The following is a 21,051-nucleotide window of genomic DNA, read 5'->3' as shown; positions in this document are numbered from 1 at the left end:
AAATCAAATCTTTTAAGCCCTCTTCAACTGTACAGTCCATTACATTGAACAGCCTCGGAATCCCTCTCATTCCCGTGTGGTTCGGTTCATTCATGTTCCCTTCACCTAGAAGCCTGCCAGGAGCCGCTCATTGTCCGTGCAACTGATGGCACCGGCGATCACCCCCCGCCCTCTTCGGCCCCGGGCCTCACATGCCCACCAGCTTCCGCTTGGTTCGTCCCCGAAACACACCGTACTAAGAGAGGTCGGCTCTGGGCAGTCCTCATCCTATCACGGATCTTGACTACTACATCAGCTGCCTGCTGAACAATCTCTGGACCCAACTCTGCTCTCTCTCCTACTTCATCCCAATGAACAGGAGATCTACACTTGCGGCCATACAGCGCTTCATACGGAGCCATACCTATAGACGATTGGAAACTGTTGTTATAGGTGAACTCTACCAATGGTAAGTTCGACTCCCAACTCCCAGAGAAATCAATGACGCAAGCACGGAGAAGATCCTCTAAGATCTGAATAACTCGCTCCGACTGTCCATCTGTCTGCGGATGGAAAGCTGTGCTAAACAGCAACCTCGTACCCAAAGTCGAATGCAAACTCTTCCAAAACGAGGAAGTGAATCTGGGATCTCTGTCGGATACGATAGAAACTGGAATACCGTGGAGTCGGACTATCTCTCGGATATACAGCTCTGCATACTGAACCATGGTGAAAGTCGTCTTAATAGGCAAGAAGTGCGCTGATTTGGTAAGACGATCTACAATCACCCAGATAGCATTCGATCCTCTGGCTGACCTCGGCAATCCGGTCACAAAGTCCATGGTAATGTTCTCCCACTTCCACTCGGGAATAGGAAGAGGCTTGAGCAAACCTGCTGGTCTCTGATGCTCGGCCTTCACTAACTGGCAAGTCAGGCACTCGGATACAAAACGCCTGATGTCCTTCTTCATCCCTGGCCACCAATACAATAGCTGCAGATCTTTGTACATCTTCGTACTCCCAGGGTGAATGGAGTACGGGGACGTATGGGCCTCTGATAAGATGTCTGCTCGGATAGAATCACTGCTAGGAACCCATATCCTATCTCGGTATCTCACAATACCGTCGCTGACTGAATACAAAACACTGCCCTTAGCTTCATCTCTCTTCTTCCACTGTGCCAACTGCTCATCTGCTGCCTGACCGCTGCGAATACGGTCAATAAGAGAGGACTGGATAGTAAAGGTAGATAACCGAGGAACTCTACCTCGAGGGTAAGTCTCAAGATCAAACCTCTGCATCTCAATCTGAAGAGGTTTCTGCATCGTCAAATGAGCCATCACTGCGACTTTCCTGCTCAAAGCATCCGCAACTACATTAGCTTTACCCGGGTGGTAGCTAATGTCACAATCGTAGTCTTTCACAAGCTCCAACCAACGCCTCTGACGCATGTTCAGCTCCTTCTGCGTAAAGAAATACTTGAGGCTCTTATGGTCGGTAAAGATCTGACACTTCTCTCCATAAAGATAGTGCCTCCAAATCTTCAAAGCAAAAACTACGGCCGCTAACTCCAGATCATGGGTGGGGTAGTTCTTCTCGTGGATTTTCAGCTGTCGAGAAGCATACGCTATCACTCTCCCATGCTGCATCAAAACTGCACCTAAACCAAGCTTCGAAGCATCGGTATAAAGGACAAACTCACCAGATCCTGACGGTACAGCCAAAACGGGTGCTGAGATAAGAGCTTGCTTCAAAGTATCGAAGCTCTTCTGACACTCCTTGCTCCACACAAACTTCACATTTTTCTTTGTCAGTGCTGTGAGTGGAACGGCGATAGAGGAGAATCCCTGGATGAATTTCCTGTAATATCCTGCTAGCCCAAGAAAACTGCGGATCTCTGATGCATTCTGAGGCACAACCCAATCTCTGACTGCTACAACTTTCGCCGGGTCTACCTCAATACCACTGCTAGAAACATTGTGGCCCAAGAACGCCACCTTCTCTAACCAGAATTCGCACTTACTGAACTTTGCGAATAGTTTATGTTTCTGCAATGTCTGCAACACTGTGGTCAGATGCCTGCTGTGCTCCTCCCGACTCTTGGAGTAGACGAGAATGTCATCTATGAACACTATCACAAACTGGTCGAGGTACGGCTGAAATACGCGATTCATGAGATCCATGAAGATCGCTGGCGCATTCGTCAGACCGAACGGCATCACAAGGAACTCGTAGTGACCATAACGAGTCCTGAAAGCTGTCTTCGAAACATCAGCACCTCTCACCCTCAACTGGTGATAACCAGAACGCAGATCTATCTTGGAGAAAATCGAAGCTCCCTGCAACTGGTCAAACAGATCCTCAATCCTCGGCAGTGGGTATTTATTCTTCACTGTAACCCTGTTCAACTCCCTGTAGTCAATGCAAAGCCTCATCGAGCCATCCTTCTTTTTCACGAATAAGACTGGCGCGCCCCATGGAGAAAAGCTCGGGCGAATGAACTCCTTGTCGAGAAGTTCCTGGATCTGCTTCTTAAGCTCTGCCATCTCTGTCGGTGCTAGTCGGTACGGCGCTTTGGATATCGGAGCCGTACCTGGCATAAGCTCAATGGAAAACTCCACCTCTCTCTCTGGTGGCATACCAGAGACGTCTTCGGGAAAAACGTCTAAGAAATCTCTAACTATCGGAACATCTGAGGCTGACTGGCTGGGTTCCTCGGGGACAGATAAAAAGGTTGCTAGAAATGCCCGACACCCTCTATGCATGAGCTTCCTAGCCTGAACATAAGGAATAATGCGCGGTAAAGGAAAGTACCTGTCCGGCTCAAATAAGAACTGCTCCATTCCAGGCGGTCGGACAAGAACAGATCTCCTCTGGAAGTCTATCAACACTCTGTTCCTCAATAGCCAGTCCATCCCTAGGATGATGTCAAATTCCGGCATCGGTAGCACGATCAGATCCGCATAAACAAGATTACCGTGCAGCTCAAGGTCTATATCTCGGATAACATTGGTAGCTGCCATCTCCTCGCCTGACGGCAACACTACTGAAAAGGCTGTATCTAGCCCAATGGTCTGGATCTTGAGAAAGTTTGCAAAGACCTCCGAAATAAACGAGTGAGTGGCCCCTGAATCTATCAAGGCCTTGGTAGCGGAACCAGATATAAAAATTCTCCCTGAAAGAGCGGAGCTCTAAGTTGAATCCCACTACAAGATCTAAACTTATAGACATGCAAAGGTCTAGGTTCCTCTAGCTTAATTTCCCCGAAATAAATCTGAGTAGAGCATGCAATCCTATAACAGTTCTAAGTTCAAAATCTAAATCCCGATTCCCAAAACGCGGAAATTCGAATAATAGCTTAAAGTTTAAAGGTACCTGTCAACAACATCGTCTCCGGGTTGGTTTCCGCGGCATGGAGAGCAAAAACTCTGCCTTGGGTAGGCAGATTCCTCTGAGGACACTGCAGCAACATGTGGTCTGGACTGCCACACTTAAAACACTTTCCTGAGCCAGCCATACATGCTCCAGGATGGCGATGTGAGCACCTGGGACAGACTGGGTGCTCCTGAGTCCTCGGGGCTGGGCGTCCCCGCTGCTGCTGCTGGCCTCGGTTCCTGGGCGGTCCATGAAAAGGCCTCTTATTCTGCTGCTGATGCTGATGAGGAGGAGGGCGGTGCGGTGCCTGGACTGGGCGCTTGCCCTGGCGATCCCTCTCGATATCCCGCAGATCCTGCTCTGCGGCTAAGGCCTTGGAGACGGCAATCTCATAAGTAGCAGGGTCAGATACCCTAACATCCCGGCGCAAGATCGGCCGTAAACCCACCAGGAAATGCATCAGCTTGGCTTTGGCATCATTCGCTATCAGGGGCACAAAGTGACAGCCCCTCTCGAACTTACGGATAAACTCCGTAACCGACATATCCCCTTGTCTCAGACTCATGAACTCGGTGGTCAGCCTGGTGCGAACCTCCTCAGCAAAATACTTGGAGTAGAAAACCTCCGTAAAGCGGGTCCAAGAAAGTGTAGCCAATGTCAGGGCTACCGAAGCTCCTTCCCACCATAAGCGGGCGTCTCCAGTGAACAGGTAGGTGGCACATCGGACTCGGTCTGCGTCCTCCAGCTCCATAAAATCGAAGATAACCTCGAGGGATTTGATCCATCCCTCGGCAACCATGGGGTCAGATGCCCCAGAGAATTCCTTCGGGCGCATCTTCATGAATCGCTCATAAACAGCCTCGGGCCCTGTCGGCCTGGCTGCGGCTGCGGCTACGGCTGCGGCATTGCCCCCCACAAACTGTGCGAAGAACTGTGCCATCCCAGCTAACATCTGGGCACTCATGTCCGGTGGGGGCGGTGGAGGAGGTGGTAGGTCTCCCTCCTGTCTACGCTCCTCCCTGTCTTCTCGGCGAGGCTCCTCCTCTCTGTTGCGCTCTAAAATGCGTCTAGGGGGCATACTGTTCCAACATAACCCATACGTAACTAACATGCATAATTCCATAATTTATTACTGAAATACTCAAAATCTGGAAGCATGCTGACAAAATAATTCATGCTATAACTGAAATGCTGAACAAAATGCTGAACTGAAAAACTTACAGACCAAAGGCGTGGCTTCGTGAGATTCTCGCGGTCAGTAGTAGTGAAACCCTATACAGAACCTGGCTCTGATACCAACTGTGAAGGGCCTAAAACTCCTTTCTTGAAAATTTGCGGAAAATTAAAAATTTTATTTTTAAAAGAACTCAAATGGCCTCATTCATAAAATCACTGGTGAATCAAGTTCAATATTTCAAAATATTGCAGCGGAAGAAAATCAAAGTTTTGCCAACAACAACGATTTAAAAATATCCAACAACTGATAAAAATTGTTTGCGGAATAACATAACAACTGCTGCACTGAGGTCCTCGGGTGCCACTACTGCCGACCCAAGCTGGCTCACTGGTCCCCGCCCTCGGCCCTGGCCTCATCAGTACCTACAACAATCAAGTCTAGTGAGCCTAAAGACTCAGCATGCATAAATCCCAGGTAACGAGTAAAAATCTGAATTTAAAATATGCATGGGATAAAATATCCTGTCCTGAGGCATACTGAAAATAATCTGTACTGAGCAATTATAATACGTGCATAACTGAACTGGAAATCACTGTAAAAATATTTGCTCCTTGGAGCCTGTACTGAAATATCTGGTAAAATTTTCTGTTGAGATTATGTTTTACGCCTGTGGCCACTGCACTAAGCTGAACTGATCGGTAACTGGCTACCGGGGAGGCTGAAACTGAACTGAGCTGGCCGGTCACTGGCGACCGGGTGGTACCATACTGAACTGATCGGTCACTGGCGACCGTATAAAAATAACACTCCCACATAGTGAATGAACCACAAGCCATATCGCATAAATCTCAAAAATAATCATTTTCTGTTTAATGCACGTAAAATAATTAATTGGCGTAATGAAAATTCCTGTAATTTTACCAACTGGATTGGATTGGATCGTTCTCAGGCTCGCTGCAACCTAACTGTGCCATGAAAAATATGCAATAGCTTAAACATGACCAACTATGCAATTTACGTTCAAAAGATGCGACTATGACGCCTAATGACTTCGCATTTAATCATGACTCCGAGCCAACCTTAACCGACACTGAACCGACGTATAGTCATGATTAAAATACGCTGAAAAATCATAAAATAATGTTCCTAAAATGATAGGGTCGAAATCTAGGTGGAATGGAGGCCAAAACACGAAACGCTCTTTCGAGAGTCAATTTGGCACATTGCACCGTAAATTCTTGTACGACCTCGAAAATGATCCGAATGACAAACGGTCAAAAACATGACCTTCCCAACTCAATGAGGCACTGTCCAGTCCAAGGCCATGGGCTAAAAGCCAACCAAGAACTCAAACGAGCCTTCTAAACGACACAGCAACTTGCTGTAATTTCCAGCAGCTGCGCAACTACAAGACTTGCGTTGGTTTCGAGACTATCGGCCATTAGGGGCGTGAACCACCGACCAGAGACTCTTACCAACATCCCAAGGAATGATTTGAACCATGGCTAAGGGCCCTAGGCCAGCCACAATTCGCCTCATTCCAGCAACCACCCGAAAGTTCTCACCGAGGGCCCTCATGCGTGCGTGTGTAGTGTTTATGCTATGATCGATGTCTTGCGTCGTTCCAGTGGCCATTTGATTGACCATGGCACGATCTAGACATCTAGGAGCATGATATGAACCGTGGCTAAGGGCCATAGGCCAACCAAGATCCACACCAAGCAACAAAAGAAACGAAACCATATGCTGAAAAATGGAAGGGCCGAATGGGGAAAGGGGCTGTTCTTGTTGATTATTTAAAAACCGATGAGCCATGGACCAAGCCACCAAAAGGGCGACTTAGTCACGTCTTAGACATGCTAGGGAAGTGATCCAACCATGGCTAAAGGCCCTTGGGGCAGCCAAGATCAGATCCTTCCTCCTTGACATCCAAACTGAATTTTCGAATCACATTTCTGCACTTATGGGGAACTTGCTATCATTTCGGTTTTCCAGAAAGCATGGGGCTGGTTTGAATGGACCAACATGGTCCTAATGCATCCTACTACATGTATACGAGCCGCCTTGGGAGCCTGGAGTCGATCCAATACCTGAAACCATCAAAACTCAGAAAAACGTGAAGCTTGTCAAGGGAAGTCGAAAATTCTGCATGTGTTTTCCAAAATATTTTGACATGGATCTCGATTTTTGCTTGCTACAACATGATCATGTACTGAAAAATAAATGATAATATGACTTGATTGAGGTTTGAAAGAAATCTAGACATGCCTGGTTTCGTTTCGAAAGAAAACGAAAAGAAGAGACGAGACGGCGCGGAGGAGACGGAGTGGCTTGCTTCTCTACCTTTCTTGGCTCTCGATTTTTCTCCCTTTCTCCCTAGCTGTTATTCACGTTTTTTCTACTGAAAAGGGGTCTTATTTTCGGTGGAGGTGGAGGGGGAGTGATGGTTATGAAGGTGAGGAGAAGGGTGCACAAAAATAGGATCATATCAAGACCAAGTCTTCCCAAATTTGAATTTTGAATTTTGAATTGCTATCAAATGATCTCTTGGGTGATTCTAGACTATAGTGGCCGATTTTATCATGCCAAACAAGGGTTAGGATAGTGGTCTAGTATTAATTAATTAAGGTGGAAAAATAGCTAAAATAATTAGCATGCTAATCAACCAAGAATGGGTCAAAGGTGAGTTGGCAAGTCCTAGTTTGTTCTTCTAGGGGTGTGGCCGAAAATGCATGATAAATGGTAGGGGGAAAATTGATTATCTAGTAATTTAATAACCCTTAAAAGCCTTACTAATCCTTTAATTAATTTAGTGAACTAACCCCTTAATTAAGTAACTTAAATGAGCTCATTTCTTAATCACCTCCAATAATTAAATTAAAATCCTCAACTAACTTAAATAATTCCTTAAACTTCTTTTTAACTTAAATGAACTTACTTGCTAGCTAAATTAACTTCTGGAAATATTTCTCAAATCTTAAATTCTATCTCAAAACTCCAACTCTAGTCCGGCCTCACTGAAATAACTGAAATGCTAAAAATCAAACTACTGAACTGAAATAATGAATAATTAACTTCAAATAAATGCATTTAAAATAATCATGCAATGAAGTCACTACTACGAATTATTTACCATTTGAGATTGTTTATGGTTTTAATCATTTAACTCTTTTGGATTTGATGTCTTTGCCTGTGAGTGAAAGGTTAAACATGGATTGCAAGAAGAAGGCTGAATTTGTTAAGAGTTTACATGAGAAGGTCAAGGCTAACATCGAGAAGAAAAACTTACAATACACGAAGCAAGCCAACAAGGGGAGGAAGAAGATGGTTTTTGAAAAGGGAGATTGGGTGTGGTTGCACTTAAGGAAGGAAAGATTTCCAGTGAAGCGACGTTCGAAGCTCTTACCTAGGGGTGATGGACCATTTCAAGTGCTTGAAAGGATTAACGACAATGTCTACAAACTAGATTTATCAGCTGAGTACAGTGTCAGTTTCACTTTTAATGTTAGTGATGTTTCGTTGTTTGATGTAGGAGATGATCAAGATTTGAGGACAAATCCTTTTCAAGAAGGGGAGGATGATGCAAACGTGGTTGGTCAAGCACCAAAGAAGTCATGGGAGTCGTTGAAGTTGCCCGAAGGACCTATAACGAGGGGACGTAGCAAGAAGTTTAAAGAAGCACTTCAAGGATTCATGGTGAGCTACCAAGGAAGTAATCCAAATTGGGTGTCTAAATTAGAGGAGCTTGAGGAACATGGACACAATGATGGATGTGTTTGGAATGTAATTCAAGTGCTAAATGATCATGAGGACAGCAGCACGCGCGCATGCGCGCCTGAACCGGCACTGCCGCGCGCCCCGGGCTGGTGCAAGGCAGAATGCCGCCCGCCATCGCACGAGAAGTCTCGCCACCGCGTGCACTGCCGTGTCAAACTTGCTAGACAACTTTTGTTATGACTTTTTACACTAATTTTTCATGTTTTATTGATTATATATGCATTGTATCAGACCATGAACGAAAGAATTCAGAGATATAAGAATTTTCTTGAGGTTTCTCTCAATATTCAAGGCTATTTCAGCTTTGTACTTCACAAAATCAAACTTATCAAAGATTACATCATTGTGGCGTTTGTCAATTGTTTTCGCACGGATTGTCAAAAACAAATTCTTTGAAGGTTCGTATGAAATTGGATTGTTATTATCGTTGATATTTGTTGCTAACTGTTAATCGCTTAGAGGTGAATATCACAAATCGTTGCTTGTTTCAAAAGATCGGGACAACATAATCGATCCTTGTCCGTTATTGAATTGAGGGCGCGATTCTAATTAATTGTGTTTGCTTTTAATTTGTACGAGGATTCATATCACCGCCTGACGAGGGAGTTCATGAGTCTCCGACAGGGGACTTATCTGTGGCGGAGTTTATCCGCATGTTTGACAGGGGCTGCCATTTTGTGCCCATGATAGCGGGAGATGCCGCCCAGAAGCTGAGGCATTTCTTAGATAGACTGAGACCCACCCTTCGTCGGGACATCATGCTGATGAGGCTGGCAGATTATGATAAGGCCACCGCCTGTGCTTTTCAGACGGAGCAGGCTCTGCAAGACAGACCATGAGATGCATAGGAAGCGACATCAGACTCACTCTAGTTCCCAGCCGCAGAAAAATGCAGTTTACTGGGCTGCCGAGGCAGAAGGAGCTCCAAGGGCAGTTTTGGAGGCCACAACAGTAGCAGACACCTCCTCAGGCGCCAGGGGCACCTAAGCCAGAGGCCGGCCAGCCTTGCAGTCAGTGTAACAGGTTCAATTTCGGCGAGTGCAGGTGGGGAACCTTTAAATGCTTCGTTTACGGACAGTGGGCCATAAAGCAGCGGATTGCCCTAGGAACAAGGGCCCCACTACTGGCCGAGCTTATGTGATGCATGCCAAGGAGGCTGAGGCAGAGCCAGACTCGACACTAATTACTGGTAACCCTTTTGTTTAAGATCTCACCATAATTGCATGGATTTAATGCTTGCTTGGGGATTTATTTATTGGGATTGATAACTTAAGAGGAATTATGATGCATGCTCCACCTAGTTGAGACTAAGAATGTAATTGTTTGATTGGGAACCAATTTTATGAACCAATGATTTTTATGGGGTCATATTGCAACTTTCGAATTTTGAGGGGCTAAGCTGCAATTTTTGATTTTTCTGAGGATTAATTTCAAATTTTTGGGAATGATGTTTGGGTTAATTCAGTGATTTTTGAGGATCTTGGGTTAATTGTCGGTAAGAAATTCCTTAAGTTCAACAATATTAGATTTGATGATATGTTTTGTCGTAGGGAGGATATATATTGCAGGTGTAGCCACGCATGCATTGCTAGATTCAGGGGCTACACATTCGTTTATATCTGAATCCTTCGTCAAACGACTAGAAATCGTACCAGTAGCGATGGATTCAGGGTTAAGAGTATGGATCTCATATGAGGATCAAATGTTCACTTCTCAGATAGTGAAGAGATTGGAGCTTCGGTTACAGAAGTATATTGTGTACGCAGATTTGATAGTGCTACCATTACCGGAGTTCGACATCGTATTGGGGATGGACTGTCTATCTTCTCATGGTGCAGTCATAGATTTTTGACAGAGGTCAGTGTCTGTCAGACCGCCCAGTGGGAAGCCGTTTGTTTTTGAGGCAGCTAGTCATCAGCAGATGCTGCATATCATTTGCTGCTTATGTGCGAGGAAGCTTATGAGGAGAAGATGCCAGGCGTTTTTGTCCAGCATCGTGTCACTGGCTGAGCCAGTCGAGCAGAGGCTAGAGGATGTTGATGTGGTCAGGGAGTTCTCCGGTGTTTTCCATGACGATGTTTCAGGCATCCCACTAGACAAATATGTGGACTTTTCGATTGAGCTTATGCCAGGCACAGTGCCGATATCTAAATCACCCTACCGGTTAGCGCCTGTAGAGATTAAGGAGCTCAAAGATCAGACTCAGGATCTGCTAGATAAGAGTTTCATTAGCCCTAGTTTTTCTCCATGGGGTGCACCAGTTCTGTTTGTCAAAAAGAAGGAATGGCAGCATGTGACTGTGCATTGACTACCTGAGAGCTGAACAAGGTCACAGTCAAGAATAAGTATCTGTTGCCGAGGATCGAGGATTTGTTTGATCAGCTGCAGGGAGCATCAGTTTTCTCAAAGATAGATCTTCGATCCAGGTTACCATAAGCTGAAAGTGAGAGAGGCTGATGTGCATTAGACAGCCTTCCGGACGCGACACAGACACTATGAGTTTATGATGATGCCTTTTGGCCTGATGAACATGCCTAGCGATCTTCAAGGATCTCATGAATCGCGTGTTTCAGCCATACTTGGATCAGTTCGTCATAGTTTTCATTGACTGATATCCTGATCTATTTGAAGAGCAATGAAGAGCAAATTCATCACCTGAGGACAGTACTGTAGACTCTACAGGATAGGCGACTGTATGCCAAGTTCAGTAAGTGTGAGTTCTGGCTTGACAGAGTGGCATTCTTGAGCCACATTGTATCTCAGGATGGTATAGAGGTCGAACCCAATAAGGTCGAGGCAGTCAGATATTTGCCAGTGCCCAAGAGCGTGACAGAGATCCGTAGTTTCTTGGGATTAGCAGGTTACTACCGAAAATTCATCCAGGGCTTCTCTTCTATTCTGGTGCCTATGACCGCCTTGACGAAGAAGAATGCCAAGTTTATCTAGGGATTTGTGTTTCAGGAGAGCTTTGACAGATTGAAGCTAGAGTTGACCACTGCACCTGTACTAGCTATGCCATTAGGGCAGAGAGAGTTTGTGGTTTATACAGATGCATCGAAGCTCGGTTTGGGCGTGGTTCTGATGCAGCATGACAAAGTGATAGCCTATGCGTCCAGACAATTGAAGGTCCATGAGAAGAATTATCCAACTCATGACCTCGAGCTAGCAGCAGTGGTATTTGCCATGAAGATCTGGAGACAATATCTGTATGGGGAGAAGTGCAGGATTTTTACGAACCATAAGATCCTGAAGTACTTCTTCACACAGAAAGAGATGAATATGCGACAGAGGAGATGGCTTGAGCTGGTGAAGAACTATGATTGTAAAATTAGCTACCATCCGAGTAAGGCTAATGTGGTTACGGACGCTTTGAGCAGGAAGCACGCAGTGATTGCTCATTTGTCAGTGCAGAGACCGCTACAGGCTGAGAATCAGAGATTTGAGCTTGAAGTTTATTCCAGGGGCGAGGCCCCAAATCTTGCTACTCTGACAGTATAGCCGACTCTGAGAGACAGAATTCGAGCAGGGCAGACTTCTGACAAGCAGTTACAGAAGTCGAGACAGAGGGACGAGGCTAAGGGCTAGAGACTGTACACAGTTGTGGATGACATAGTCAGATATAGGGACCGCCTATGGTTCCTGACAGTGATTCCCTTCGAGCTGATATCTTGAGCGAGGCCCACAACACCACGTACTCCTTTCATCCAGGGAGTACGAAGATGTATAAGGATCTACAGACTCTTTATTGGTGGCCGGGCATGAAGCGAGATAATCTGCGATTCGTCTCCGAGTGTTTGACTTGTCAGCAGGTCATGGCAGAACATCAGAGACCTGCAGGGAAGCTGAGACCACTCCCTATTCATGAGTGGAAATGGGAGAATATCTCCATGGATTTCGTGACAAGGCTTCCGAGGACTACTGGAGGATTCAATGTCATTTGGGTGATTGTCGATCGACTCACTAAATCAGCTCATTTCTTACCGATCAGGAAGACATTCACCTTTACTCAGTACACAGAGCTGTACATCAGATAGATAGTCATAATGCACGGGATTTCAATGTCCATCGTGTCAGACAGGGATCCGAGATTCACGTCTGCATTCTGGAAGAGTCTCCATCAGGCGTTGGATACAAAGCTATTGTTCAGTACTGATTTTCATCCTTAGACAGACGGGCAGTCAGAGAAGGTGATCCAGATTCTGGAGGACCTACTCCGAGCTCGCATGATCGACTTCCAGGGCAGCTGGGAGCCGAAGTTACCTCTTGTGGAGTTCACATACAACAACAACTACCAGGCATCGATAGGTCCACCATACGAGGCACTTTACGGGAGGAGGTGTAGGTCGCCAGTTTATTGGGATGAGGTGGGAGAGCGAGCAGAGTTGGGTCCAGACATTGTCTAGTAGACAACAGAGTTAGTGGGCAGGATTCGAGACAGGATGAGGACCTCTCAAAGCCGTCAGAAGAGTTATGCAGATCAGAGGCAGCGAGATCTTGAGTTCGCAGTAAGGGATCATGTTTTGTGAAAGTCGCACCGATGAAAGGTGTGATGAGTTTCGGGAAGAAGGGCAAGCTCAGCCCTAGATTCATCGGGCAATTCGAGATCCTAGAGAGAGTTGGGACACTGGCATACAGAGTTGCATTACCGTCGAATCTAGCGATAGTTCATAATGTGTTCCACGTCTTCATGCTTTGGAAATACATGTCGAATCCTTCACATGTGTTGAACTATGAGCCATTGCAGCTGACACCACACCTAATCATTCGAGGATAAACCCACTTAGATACTGGACAAACATGAGAAGAGGCTCCAGAACAAGGTGATCCAAATGGTCAAGGTCAAGTGGCTGAATCATTCCGAAGAAGAGGCTACTTGGGAGACCGAGACCGAGACCGAGACTGAGACCGAGATGCTACCGGAGTTATTCGGTACGTTCTAAGTTTCGAGGACAAAATTTTATTTAAGGGAGGGAGAGTTGTAAGGTCCAGGAAATTAATTCACTAACCTGAATGCATGCAATTTAGGATTTTATTTAATTATGTGTTTAATTATTTTTTTATGTATTTTATGTATAATTATTGCATGATAGGATTTATTGCACGAAATTTTAAAAGTTCGCTCACTATGATTTTGAAGTTTCATTTCATGCCCGAACGAGGAACGGAGACCTGGGGAATTATCAGGAAAATTATTTTAATTACATGGTTAAATTTTATTAATTAATATAATGTGTTTTAAAGGTATTTTTCATGAAATGGACTTTGTTGGGTATTTTTACTCGTCAGAACATATTTTTCAGCGGTACGCAAATTTTATCGAAGCGGGGGACTTTTTGAGGATTCGGTTAATATTTTAAAAAACTTACCAAAATGAAATATTTTTGCGGGAGTGTGTTTGGACTTAATGGACCTATTTTTAAGCTTATTGGGCTTGGAACCTCTTTTAAAAATTCCTAGGGCCCATTAGTGAATACTTATCCTTTTTAATTACCCCTTAAACTCACCCTAAACCTAATATTCTTTACACAAGCCGACACCCCCTCCATTCAGCTCTCATTCTCTCGGTTTTAGCAACTCCCACAGCGGAAAAGCTTCGGCCAAGCCTTTTCCTTCGAGAAAAAGTTCTCTGGTGCTTTCTCGACGTTCGTTCTTCGACTTTCTTGCGTTGAATTCTTCAAGGCAAGCCATGTAACATTGTTTCTGCATCATTCACGTCCAATGTTGCTGTTGTGTATACATTTGTGTGAGAAAAGTTTCGATCTAGCCTTGAGCATGAGAAGTTTTTGGTTTTTACTATTGTTCTTGCAAATTCCATGATTGTTACTCAAGTTTTTCTTATTGTTGCGCAAGGGGCTGCAGTTTCTGGTTGTTAAGGGGCTGATTATGGTGTCAAGATGCTATTTTGGGGTTAGAATCGGTTGTGGTTTGATGTAGGTTGAAAGGCCGAGAGGTGTACTCGGAGGCTTGTCTCGCGTGGGCTGTAGATCGAGTGAGGGGTGGTGCTGGCGATGCAAAGGCTGACTGAGGTATGGACCAGACCCTGGTGGGTCTGTGTCACGGCTCAGGGAGACTGAACCATCGTTGGGACCGTCCATGTAGTCAGCCGTGCGTGTGGGAGGGGTGAAGCTCGGTGAGGTGATGTTGGGTTCTAAAAATCATATGCGTTGTTACGGGCTGCATGGAGATGGGTCCGTGTGGTCTAGGTCCTAGGTGGCTTGGTTCGTGGCTGGTGCGAGCTGGTGGAGCCTAAGGGTGCTAATTTTCGAGTTGGTGTATTGAGGTTTTGATAGGGATAATAGCTAACATTTTCCACCAAATTTGGGGCTAGTTCTCATGAGCTTAGATGGTCTGGAATTAATTTTTTAGGAGCTGATTTAGTAAATTTAAGACATGGTTTGAGTAGGGAAACTTTTGGTAATGTTTCAGGTTGATTAAGATTAAAACCGTAACCCCGATCCAAGTTTTAAAACGAATTTGATAAGTTTTGAAACGGCTCGAGTTTACGTCTAAGAAATAATTATAAAATATTTTGGGATGTTTTAAGGAGTTTGATAAGCTTCGGGTCAAATTTTAGAGGTCCAGGAGTAAAATGGTCATTTTGCCATCGGGATAAGATTTTGGTCCTGGCAGCGTTCTGAGCACATTTTATCATTTTTTAAATGTTTATGCATCATGTTTATGATTTTTTTTATGAAATTATGATAAATACGGTGCATGCCTTATTTAAGGAAAAAATTAAGTATATGAATGTTTTTAATAAGTAATGAATATGATGATGTTTTTGAATGATGAGAATTGGTTGTGACTGACGATGTATATATATACGATGACATGAGATATGATGAGCTGAGGCCAAGGCTCAGTGGACGGGTAATGCTGTCGCTGATGTCCCCGTTGCCCGATACCATGGTTATACGTAGATGGATTCATAGAATATAGCAGATACGATAGAGCTGATACGAAAGTCACAACTAATGAACTGAATTCAATTGAAAAGAAAATTTATACGTATATGATGACATGGTGAGTTATGCTTTGACACGTTTGAGCTTATACGACAATTTTATGTTCACGAAGTATACGTTGGTTATGGTATTTTTCACTGATGTGTGCCATGTATATGTACTTGTTATTCCTGATACATGTGTATTGAGTCTTTAGACTCACTAGGTGTGTGTAGTGCAGGTGAGCTTGATGATGAGGGGACTGGACATGCCGAACTCTGAGTAGACAGGCCTGGTGCGGTGACACGACCCGAGGACCGCATGATTTCCGCATTATGATTTATGAGATTTGAGAGCAGATGAACATTTTCAAATGATGATGATTTTAAGATTTTTATTCGTTTATATTTACGTATAATTTGGTTGAGTTTGGTTATTTTTAAAATGCGTCAACGCCACATTTATTATATTTTCTTAGGTTCAAAAAACTTTGTTCAAATTCCCTACAGTGCGAAAAATGACAAATATACATAACTTATATTTGTTGATTTTATTGATTGATTATTTACTGGCCCAGAAATGGTATCAGACCCGATGCAACATTATTTCAAACATAAAAAATTATTATTACTATGTAATTAAATGTTCAAGGAAGAGATTTTTCTCAAATTATATGGATCCGAACACGGGTTCGAGATTAATTATTTGCAGAACTTATTCCAATACTTTGGAATATTTGAAATAAGAAGATATAATCAAAGTTAGATATCATGAGCAAAGTATAACTTATCAGAATCCAAAGGTAAAATTATGATTCAATCTAATAAGTTTTCTTGAAAATAGTACCAGATTCCTCTCTTAGAGAAATATAAAAGATGGTAAAAAATTATGACAATATGTTGTATTATGTATCACAATATGTGAAAAAAAATCCTTGAAAGAAAAGAAGAAATTTTTGTAACACTAAAAGATATTCAAACAAGAATCCAAACTCTAGAATAACAAGCATGTTTTAGTAAAAGGACTTCGGTAGGAAGATTATTACCATCCTTTGGTACTGAATCCTTATTATACCAAAGAGAGACGACCAAGGTGATGCCAAAAACCTTTAACTGACGAAAAAAATGTGTAAAAGCCCGTATTTCGTATTCATATTTTAGCGGAATTATTAAAATTTTCCTAAATAAATAATTATCTTGCTTCATTTATAAAATAAACATGTAAATAATTTTAACTTTAAAATAACAGCGGAAGTCAACATTGTATTTCCAACAACAACTTAAAATAATCCAACATAATAAAATTTAGTTTGAACGCTAAAAGGTGCATAAACTAAAACATGAGGTCCTCGGGTTTACTACTGCTGCCCCAAAATAGCTCACTGGTCTCCGCCCGCAGTCTCGACCTCATCAATACCTACAACAATCAATTCTAGTGAGTCTAAAGACTCAACATGTATATATCGTGAATAACAAGTAAATATATCATAAAATCGCCTGCAAAGTCAAAATATGGTATCGTAAAACGCATGGTGAAAATCGTATCATGAATAATTATGACTACGTACATATCTGAAAATCATACGTAAAAGCTTTGAATAGAGCTCAGTCATATCATATCATAATTTTCTGGTAGAGATAATGTCTCTAAGCAAGTGGCCCATAACATAACGTGAGTGCTTGATCAGACTAAACCACAGCATACTGGGCGGTAGAGATCACCACAGCCCTTAGACTGGATATCCGTACCCATACATAATCGTAAACCGGTCGTAAGTCACCGGGTGGAGAGGTCCTCGGTTGCGCCTACCGACTTCCAAACCCATAAACATAAGGTGGCCACAAGACATATCGCATATATCTCAAAAATAAACATTTTATATTTTTATGGACGTAATATAATTATAACCTTAATTTTTTACCGGATGAGTTGGATCGCTCCCAGGCTTGGTGCAACCTAATTCTATTATGTGACACATGCAAATATTCTTATCTTGACCAAAACTTAACAATAGAACCAAAAACGAGACTATTATGACCAACAACTTAATTTTTCAATCATGGCTTCGTACTAAACCGAACCAACATTAAACCGACGTTTAACCATGATTAAAAATACCCCTAACATACTGAAAAATACTCATGAGGACTGGAAAACACTGAAAATTGGTGAATGGAGGCCAAAATCATGAAACGCTCTTTCGAGAGTCACTTTGGCACATTGCACCGTAAATTCTCGTACGACCTGTAAACTTAACCGAATCACGAACGGCCAAAAACATGACTTTCCTAACTCATTGAGGTACTGTCTAGTCCAAGGCCATGGGCTAAAAGCCAACCAAGAACTCAAACAAGCACCAAAACCGAAACTGAAAGTTGCTGTCAAAATACAGCAGTAGCAGCTTGTGTGTTTGTGGTGTAAACTCTGAAATTTAATGACCACTGACTTGACCCACCGACCAAAGACTCTTACCAACATCCTAAAGCATGGCTTGGACCATGGCTAAGGGCTAAAAGCAAGCCACAACCCAATCAATCACCTTGGACAGTATCAAGCTTCTACCGAGCATACCCATTCTGTGCAGTGGGATGTATTGCATTGTTTTGTCATCTTAGATCGTTCCAGTGGCTACGTGATCAACCGTGGCTCGATCTAGACATAATGAAGTGTTGTATGAACCATGGCAATGGGCTAGAAGCCAACCACAAACCACACAACACTCCAAAACCGAAGCTCACTCCTACGGATTTCAGAAATTTCAAAACCGAGGGACATTTGCCATGTAAATGTAAAAATCTGATGAAGCCGTGAACCAAACCTTGAAAGGATGATTTGGTCACGTCCTAGACATGACAAGGGAGGGTTCTAACCATGGCTACATCCCCTAGGACAGCCAGGATTCGAATACACCCCTTAGACAACTCAATGACAGAAACTTTGACACAAAACTGTAACTCATGGAAATATTGCTGTCAATTCTTTGTTGTGCGTGTATGGACTTGAACCATTGAACCAATAACACCCTAACACATTCTAATTTATGCCTAGAAGCAGCCTTGAGTGCCTGGAACCGAACAACATCCTGTAAGCAACAAAATTCAGCAAAACCGTGAAGTCAAGAACAAAAAGCCGTGAGTGCTTTGTGCTGGTTCATTACAATGTTTGATACGAATCCTCGTACGAATGAAAGGCAAGCACGAATATATAAATCGCACCCTCAATTCAATATCAAACAAGGAACGATTATTTTGTCCCGATCTTTTGAAACAAGTAACGATTTTGTGATATTCACCTCTAAGCGATTATAACTTAGCAACAAATATCAACGATAAAACAATTGAATTTCAAACGAACCTTCAAAGAACTTGTTTTGACAATCCGTGCGAAGAACAATCGACAAACGCCACAAAGATGCAATCTTTGATAAGTTTGATTTTGATAAACACAAAGCACAAGCTTTGCAAATTGAGAGAAAACTCAAGAACTTTTATCTATCATTCATCCTTTTTCGTTCATGGTCTGATACACTGAATATATATTCAATAAAGTATGAAAAAGTAGTGTAAAAAGGCTTAATTATGATAACAAGCAAATTTGACACGGAAGTTGACAAAAGACCGCGGGTGCGCTGCAAACTGGACCGCGGGTGCGGTGCCGCTTCGGCGAAGTTCGGATGCAAAGGACCGCGGGTGCGGTCCTTTTAGGAGCGCGGGTGCGCTCGCCTTCCGCAGGTGCGCTCGCCTTCTGACCGCGGGTACGGTATAGCTTCGGCAATATTCTCTTAAATTTGATTATTATGGACCGCAGGTGCAGTCCCTGAACTGGCGCGGGTGCGCTGTACCTTCGGCAATTGCACTTGAATAACATTCCAAAAACCTCCAATATTATTCCCATGATTCTCAACCTCCTCTAATTTAGACATCCAACTTGTAGGACTTCCTTGACTTCCTTGATAGCTCATCATGAGTCCTTAAAGTGCATCTTTAAACTTCTTGCTTCGTCCCCTCGTTATAGGTCCTTCGGGCAACTCCAACGACTCCCATGCTTTCTTTGGTGCTTGATCAACCACATTTGCATCATTCTCCCCTTCTTGAAAAGGATTTGTCCTCAAATCTTGATCATCTCCTACATCAAACAACGAAAGATCACTAACATTAAAAGTAGAGCTGACGTTATACTCACCTGGTAGGTCTAATTTGTAGGCATTGTCATTGTTTTTTTTAAGCACTTGAAATGGTCCGTCACCCCTAGGTAAGAGTTTTGAACGTCGCTTTTGTGGAAATCTTTCCTTCCTTAAGTGCAACCACACCCAATCTCCCTTTTCAAAAACCATCTTTTTCCTTCCCTTGTTGGCTTGCTTCGTGTATTGTAAATTCTTCTTCTCGATGTTATCCTTGACCTTCTCATGCAAACTTCTAACGAATTCAGCTTTCTTCTTGCCATCCATATTCAACCTTTCACTCACATGTAAAGACATCAAATCCAACGGAGTCAAAGGATTAAAACCATATACAATTTCAAATGATAAATAATTCGTAGTAGAATGCACACTACGATTATAAGCAAACTCAACAAATGGTAAACAATCCTCCCAATTCTTTAAGTTCTTTTTAAGAATAGCACGCAAAAGTGTTCCTAAAGTTCTATTGACAACTTCAGTTTGCCCATCCGTTTGAGGATGACATGTAGTAGAAAACAACAATTTTGTGCTAAGTTTAGCCCATAACGTTTTCCAAAAATAACTCAAGAATTTAACATCACGGTCCGAAACAATAGTCCTAGGCATGCCATGCAACCTAACGACTTTTCTAAAGAATAGATCTGCAATGTGAGATGCATCATCAGTTTTGTCACAAGCAATAAAATGAGCCATCTTAGAAAATCTATCCACAACAACAAATATAGAATCTCTCCCCTTCTTTGTCCTAGGCAACCCCAAAACAAAGTCCATAGAAATATCAACCCAAGGTTCACTAGGGACGGGAAGTGGTGTATACAAGCCATGTGGTTGTGTTTTAGATTTAGCTTGTCTACAAGTAATGCACTTATTACAAACACGCTCAACGTCACGTTTCATGTGTGGCCAATAGAAATGTTCATGCAATGCACTTAAAGTTTTAGCCACACCAAAATGCCTCATTAAGCCACCTCTATGTGCCTCCCTAACAAGTAATTCACGAATGGATGATCTAGGGACGCACAACCTATCTTCTTTAAACAAGAAACCATGATGCAAATAAAATTTGTCATGTGGACCATGCATACATGTTTCAAATACATTCTTAAAATCCTCATCTAGCACATATAATTCATTCACATGCTCAAACCCCAAAACTTTAGACTCCAAAGTAGAGATTAGTACATACCTCCGTGATAATGCGTCAGCCACTACATTTTCCTTACCTTGTTTGTACTTGATGATGTAGGGAAATGTACCTATGAATGCAACCCACTTGGCATGCCGCTTGTTCAACTTCTGCTGCCCCTTAAGGTGCTTAAGAGACTCATGATCTGTGTGAATCACAAACTCTTTAGGCCTCAACTAGTGTTGCCACACCTCCAAAGTCCTCACAAGCGCGTACAACTCTTTGTCATACGTTGGATAGTTCAGCGCTGCTCCATTGAGTTTCTCACTAAAATACGCCACTGGTCGTCCTCCTTGCATCAAAACACCACCAATACCTACACCTGAAGCATCACATTCAATTTCAAAAGTATTAGAAAAATCAGGCAAAACAAGTAAATGCGCATTAATTAACTTTTGTTTAATAATATTAAAAGACTTCTCTTGCTCTTCGC

The 21,051-nt window shown here is 43.0% G+C and overlaps 1 protein-coding gene across 1 annotated transcript in view; it reads left to right on the top strand.

The window, feature by feature from the left end:
* LOC142549179 (protein yippee-like) overlaps positions 1-15,956 on the top strand; it is a 31,473-nt gene extending 15,517 nt beyond the window's left edge. The window contains exon 6 of the mRNA XM_075658006.1: positions 15,814-15,956. The gene's annotated coding sequence lies outside the window, so the exon portion shown is untranslated. The remainder of the gene's footprint in view (positions 1-15,813) is intronic.
* The last annotated feature ends 5,095 nt before the right edge of the window (positions 15,957-21,051 follow it).

This window comes from Primulina tabacum, chromosome 6, assembly GCF_025594145.1.
Source record: "Primulina tabacum isolate GXHZ01 chromosome 6, ASM2559414v2, whole genome shotgun sequence".
NCBI lineage: Eukaryota > Viridiplantae > Streptophyta > Magnoliopsida > Lamiales > Gesneriaceae > Primulina > Primulina tabacum.
The sequence above is the reverse complement of the archived record's forward strand: the minus strand, read 5'-3'. Positions and strand labels throughout refer to the sequence as shown.